The sequence below is a fragment of the Panthera tigris genome, chromosome E2 (assembly GCF_018350195.1).
Source record: "Panthera tigris isolate Pti1 chromosome E2, P.tigris_Pti1_mat1.1, whole genome shotgun sequence".
In the NCBI taxonomy this organism is placed as follows: Eukaryota; Metazoa; Chordata; class Mammalia; order Carnivora; family Felidae; genus Panthera; species Panthera tigris.
The window spans coordinates 874,497-880,496 of record NC_056674.1 but is presented as its reverse complement, the minus strand read 5'-3'; positions in this window follow the sequence as shown (position 1 = coordinate 880,496).

The window sequence follows — 6,000 nt, the reverse complement described above, 5'->3', positions numbered from 1 at the left end:
TTATAAATAAAATTACTAAAAGACAATTCAAACAAAAATGCTAATATTCCTGAGATTATTAAGTAAAATTGGGAGCCCAGAAATAAACCCACACTTATCTGATTAATCTATGACAAAGGAGGCAAGAACGTAGTATGGGGGTAAAGACAGTCTCTTCAATCAATGGTATTGAAAATGGACACCTACATGCAAAAGAATGAACCTGAACCACGTTCTTTCACCATACAGAAACATAAACTCAAAATGGATTAAAGACCTAAACAGAGAACAAATCAGGAGACTATAGATGCTGGAGAGGATGTGGAGAAATGGGAACCCTCTTGCACTGTTGGTGGGAATGCAAATTGGTGCAGCCGCTCTGGAAAGCAATGTGGAGGTTCCTCAGAAAATTAAAAATAGACCTACCCTATGACCCAGCAATAGCACTGCTAGGAATTTACCCAAGGGATACAGAAGTACTGATGCATAGGGGCACTTGTACCCCAATGTTTATAGCAGCACTCTCAACAATAGCCAAATTATGGAAAGAGCCTAAATGTCCATCAACTGATGAATGGATAAAGAAATTGTGGTTTATATACACAATGGAATACTATGTGGCAATGAGAAAGAATGAAATATGGCCTTTTGTAGCAACATGGATGGAACTGGAGAGTGTGATGCTAAGTGAAATAAGCCATACAGAGAAAGACAGATACCATATGGTTTCACTCTTATGTGGATCCTGAGAAACTTAACAGAATCCCATGGGGGAGGGGAAGGAAAAAAAAAAAAAGAGGTTAGAGTGGGAGACAGCCAAAGCATAAGAGACTGTTAAAAACTGAGAACAAACTGAGGGTTGATGGGGGGTGGGAGGGAGGAAAGGGTGGGTGATGGGTATTGAGGAGGGCACCTTTTGGGATGAACACTGGGTGTTGTATGGAAACCAATTTGACAATAAACTTCATATATTGAAAAAAAAAAAAAAAAAAAAGACCTAAACAGAAGACCTGAAATCATGAAACTACTAAAGGAAAACAGGCAGTAATCTCGTGTACATTGACCTCAGCAATACTTTTCTGAATATGTCTCTGTAGATGAGGAAAACAAAAGCAAAAATAAATAGGACTAAAACTAAAAACCTTTTGCATAGCAAAGGAAACCATCAACAAAAATGCAAAGTCAAGCTACTGAATCAGAAAAGACATTTGCTAATGATATATCCAATAAGGAGTTAATATCCAAAATTTGTAAAGAACTCACATAGCTCAACACCAAAAAGCTCCAAATCAATTAAAAATTTCCAGAAGACCTGAATGGAAAGTTTTCCAAGAAGACATACAGATGGCATGGGGCACCTGGATGGCTCAGTTGGTTAGGCATCTGACTATGGCTCGGGTCATGATCTCACAGTTCGTGTATTCGAGCCTCGCGTTGGGCTCTGTGCTGACAGTGCAGAGCCTAGAGCCTGTTTTGGATTCTGTGTCTCCTCTCTTTCTGCCTTCCCTCCCTTGCTCACACTCTCTCTCTCAAAAATAAATAAACATTAAAAAATTTAAAAAGTAGACATACAGATGACAAACAGACACATGAAAAGATGTTCAATATCACTCATCATCGGGGAAATGCAAATCAAAACCACAATGAGACATCACCTCACACCAGTCAGAATGGCTAGTATCAAAAAGACAAGAAGCAAGTGTTGGTGAAGATATGGAGAAAAGGGAACGCTCCTGCAGTTAATGGGAATGTAAGTCGGTGAAGCTACTCTGGAAAGCAATATGGAGGTTCCTTGAAAAACTGAAAATAGAACGATACAATCCAATAGTTCCACTTCTGGATATTTACCTGAAGAAAACAAAAGCACTAATTCAAAAAGATCTGTGCATCCCTGCATTTACTGCAGCATCATTTACAATAGACAAGATATGGAAGTAACTAAAGTGTCCATTGATAGATGAATGGATAAAGATGTGGTATATATACACAATGGACTATTACTCAGCCATAAAAAAAAAATGGAATCTTGCCATTCACGACAGTGTGTATGGATGTAGAGGGCATTATGCCAAGTGAAATAAGTCAAAGAAGGACAACTACCATATGATTTCACTTATGTGTGGGATCTAAAAAACAATACAACAAAGGAGAGAAACTGAATCGTGGAAAACTAGTGGTTGCCAGGGAGGAAGGAGAAGAGGGATTTGCAAAATAGTTGAGGGGGATTGATTAGTACAAACTTCTCATTGTAAAATAAGGAAGTCAGAGACATGAAAATACAGCATGGGGAATACAGTCAATAATATTGTAATGACTTCGAATGGTGACAGATGATAACTACACTTATGGTGAGCGTTTCATGATGTATGTGTCAAATCACTATGTTGTACCTCTAATATATTACATGTCAACTATACCTCAATTAAAAAAAAATTTTTTTAATGTATTTTAATGGGTAGTAAATGGGGATACCTGGGTGGCTCAGTTGGCTAAGCGTCTGACTCTTGATTTCAGCTCAGGTCATGATCTCACCTCATGGTTGGTAGCTTCAAGCCCTATGTCAGGCTTCGGGCTGACAGCACAGAACCTGCTTGGGGTGCCCTTCCCCTGCTTTCTCTCTCTCTCAAAATACATAAATAGTAAATGTAACTTTATTGAGAAACCTTACATTTATATCTAGAAACTTATTCTAGAAGGAAAACCAGAATGGGTTAGTGGTACACAGTATACAGCCTGGGAACACCTCTGACATCTACATACTGGTAAACGTTTAGAGACATACACGTATTAAATTTGATTATCAATTTGTAGAGAAAATAATGAAATAAATATTAAGATGGATTTTGCAAATGAGAAGGAAAAAGTATCAGTTTATATCTCAGTTCAAATAGAAAATTAACTGCGCCAATCCTAACATGAAAACAAAAAGCCTAAGATTATTTAAAAAATTTTTAAACAAAACTGCACTTGAAATGTTCAAGTCAGGGGATGCCTGGGTGGCCAGTCAGTTAAGTGTCTGACTTAAGCTCAGTTCATGGTCTCACCATTGGTGAGTTCAAGTCCCACGTCAGGCCCTGTGCTGACAGCTCAGAGGCTGGAGCCTGCTTTGGATTCTGTATCTCCCTCTGTCTCGGCCCCTCCCCTGCTCACACTCTGTCTCTCTCTCTAAAATAAATAAACATTTAAAAAATTGTTTTAAATGTCCAAGTCGTTACAAAACAAGATCTCAATTTAAAGCCACAAAATATGCTTTTCACTTTTTAAAAATAAAAATATATGCAAAATACAAAAATACAACTAAAAAATTAATCACAAAAATAACACAGAATGTAAAACAGAACTGATATTTTCAGTATTCACACAAGCCATAAAATATTAGGCAAAAATTTAAAACAATTTTTTGTGGAAACTATCCAATATATGGAGATACACACACACACACACACACACACCTACACAAAAATTTCATTTTGATTTCATTTTGATTTAAAAACTTCCCTTTAACCCATTCAGAGCTAAAGTAGACTGAAAATTTTAAATGTTTCAAAAACATCCTAATTGTAGAAAACTTATAGAATACTTAATACTTTATCACTTACACTTTTACCAGCCACATTTCACTGAATTTTTAAAAAATGTATTTGGAAGCTTTTCAGTGCACTCAAATGAATATTCATTAAAATAAGAATGCTTTTTGTTTTTCCAACTATCATCTGTTGTTTACATCATATTAAACAATATAAATTTTAAATAAAACCTGCATTGAATTTTTAGGAAAGAAAAAAAGTGATCCTTAACGAACCCAGAAGGTAACTATGAAAAGAATCTCTGGTGTGGAATAACACACCTTTATAATAGTACTCATCATTTTGCATTTAAGCATCATGAATTTGTTTTAAGAGGGTGTGAGGAGAATTAATTCAGCAGTTAGGGCAAGTAGAGGTCCAGAAGAAGAGCTCTCCCAGTATATATGAAAATGAATCAAAATATTTCTGTGATAATCCACCAATTGACAAGCATGCTCTTGGCTTCAGTTATAAAGTGATTCAGAAGAGAAAATAAACTAGGTCATATATAGATGGATTAGTCAAAGTTCTACAGTAAACATTGATTTATGGGGCACTCTATAGAACAAACAAAACTAGGGTATTACTAATGCAATATAAATGCCAATAAATCAGAGTTAAGCACAGTGAGAGAACTGTGAAAAGGAAAGTTATGGAAATATTCATATTAAAAACTTGATATAAAACATCATATACAAGCTCAAAGTCCTATGGGATTCCAGCATGATTAAGTGCTCAGGGTTTTGTTACGTTTATTGATGCTCCCAGGAGCTCAAGTAAACCCCATCATCGCTTCTATGTCATAGTCAGCAAACAGGCTCAGGGGGCCCTAGCTAGTTGCTCAGATATTCCTAGCTGGGGAATCCACACCAAGACCTTGGTATTGTGCAGACCCTCCTCCCTACAGGTGGGTTTTGGGGACTGATTTGGATCAGGGGCTTCTGGGCTTCTGAGACACCCCATTTCTTTCCAGCACACACGTGGGAGCATAGGCATCTGGTGGTAACTGGGACAGCTACAGGTGCCTGGCTCTAGGATGCCCCCTACAGATGGAGCTATACAGGAATGGACACAGCTCTTCACATCTTCCAAAGGACCAGGGGTGGGGCAGCTCCTAATCCCCACTATACATAAAAGAAAACTGAGGCCCCCAATGGGCGCATTTGCCTGTGGGTCTTTATTATGGCCAGGAATCCAAGAATTAAACATAGGCAGCTTGGACCAGGACCTGGGGAGTGTGATCAATGACCTCTACATCACCACCACTCCACCCTCCACCCCGCCAGGTTTTGGGACTCACAGTAAAGTCTAACCCAGCCCATCCTGATGTAATGTTATCGCCCACCTGCTCCAGCCCACCAACCAATGGTCACCGATGGTGATAAAGCAGGAAAATGGGTAAACCACTACAAAGAAAGGCTTTATTGTATTCCTCAATGACTGGACTTAAGAATGTGATGGAGAATATGTTAATGCAGAAAAAATTTAAAAGGGTACAGCATAAGTGTCCATCCCATTGTGAATTGTGCACACACACACTTGTTTCACTGTCCTGTTTCTTAAAGGAAATAGTCAAAGCTCAAAGAATAGGAAAAAGATATGTGCAGACATGTTACCAAAGATGTAGACAGCAAATGAACGTTGGAAAAAATGCCCATTGTGAATCCTTACAGAAATGCAATTTAAGCAGAAAGTGAGATAACACTAAAAACTTATTAAAAGGACTAAAATTAAAATGATTGTCCAAACAGAGGAAATGGAACTCTGAGACACTGCTGGGAAGATGCACAATGTAGAATCAAAAGTAAAACATTTACCTACCCTGTGACCCAGACATTACACTCTAAGTTACTGACAGAAGATCAAGGAAACATACATTCACATAGAGAGCACTAATGTTTATACTAGCCTTATCTTCAGTAGTCAAAATCTAGAAAAGAAGAAAATCCTCGTGCACTGATAAATGGATAAACTGGTATATCCAAAAATATTACTCGGCAAAAACGAATAAAACCCACTACTCACATAGCATCATTGAGGAGTCTCAAAGTAATTGTGACACATAAATTCCAAACATAAACTCAATCTGTCTATTGTAGGAGAAACAAATGGTTACCTACAGAGGTGGGAGATGCAAGGATTATAAAACGACCTAAGTAAACATACTGTGACAGATATGGTTATTATCAAGACTATGATGATGGCTTTAGAGGTTCAGAACTATGTCAAAACTTATAAAATTATACTTTAAATATATGCAGGTTAGTACATGTAGGCTGTATCTTGAATAAAGCTCAAGATAGATTGTCCCACTCTTTTTGGAAAACAGGTTTGGCAACCTGTTTGGCACACTGACTCCACCAATCTTCCCCACGCCTATGGGGGTATCACCTCAGTGGCAGCAAATGTGGAGAACAGTGAAGAATATTTCCATACAAGTCAACAGGAATGCTCC